At 47.8% G+C, this 855-nt stretch overlaps 1 pseudogene; it reads right to left on the bottom strand.

The window, feature by feature from the left end:
* Nucleotides 1–434: 434 nt before the first annotated feature.
* LOC116983482 lies at nt 435–588 on the bottom strand (annotated as a pseudogene).
* Between the last annotated feature and the right edge of the window lie 267 nt (nt 589–855).

Raw genomic sequence — 855 nt, forward strand, 5'->3', positions numbered from 1 at the left:
AAATGTTTCCGCGACCTAGCTGAGGCCGCGAGTATGCGGGAACTTCCCTCAAACATGAAGGAGTGTTCCAGTGACCTCATAGGACCTCCTAGGACCATGCGGCGACCATGCTGTGAGTTTGAGTCAAGAGCAAACTCTTCTAAACCAGCAGATTAGGTCGCAGCAGTGGGACAGCCCCATTATTCTTAAACTGTGACCCCAGTTTCTGGAACATTTTTCCTGCATCTAGCCTGTCCAAGAAGAATTAAGAATTTGATGTTTCTATAAGATACCCTCTCATCCTTCTAAATTCCAGTGAATATAAGCCACACGGTCATGGGGAGAACGTACAAATGCCGAATGGACAGCACTCGTAGTTGGGATCAAACCCGGGTCTCTGGCGCTGCAAGCGCTGTAAGGCAGCAATTCTACCACTGCGCCACCATGCCACCCTTAGCGTGATTGCAGACACCCACTACCACAAATTTTGCAGTCGAGTTTCCCACATTGTGGAACATCGCAGGCATCAGCATGCCCGTAGTGCAATGGGATAGCCTCTTCCAGGGAGATCGGCCTCCGTGACCACTGACTCCCCTGCCAGGTAAGTAGAATGGGTAACATTTTCATACAGGGGGTGATGTGTATGTGAAATCGGCTACCAACGGAAGAGGTGGAAATTCCTAAAATTATGAAATTGAAAAGGTACTTGGACAGATACATGGAAAAAAAAGGTTTGGAGGGATTTGGATCAGGTACAGGCATGGGACTAGTCAGTTGATTGATCATGGATGAGTTGTGCCAAAGTGCATGTTTCCATGCTTTCTGAGGACATAAGGTCATAAGGAATAGGAGTAGAATTAGGCCATTCGGCCCATC

This window comes from Amblyraja radiata, chromosome 1 (assembly GCF_010909765.2).
Source record: "Amblyraja radiata isolate CabotCenter1 chromosome 1, sAmbRad1.1.pri, whole genome shotgun sequence".
Classification (NCBI taxonomy): Eukaryota; Metazoa; Chordata; class Chondrichthyes; order Rajiformes; family Rajidae; genus Amblyraja; species Amblyraja radiata.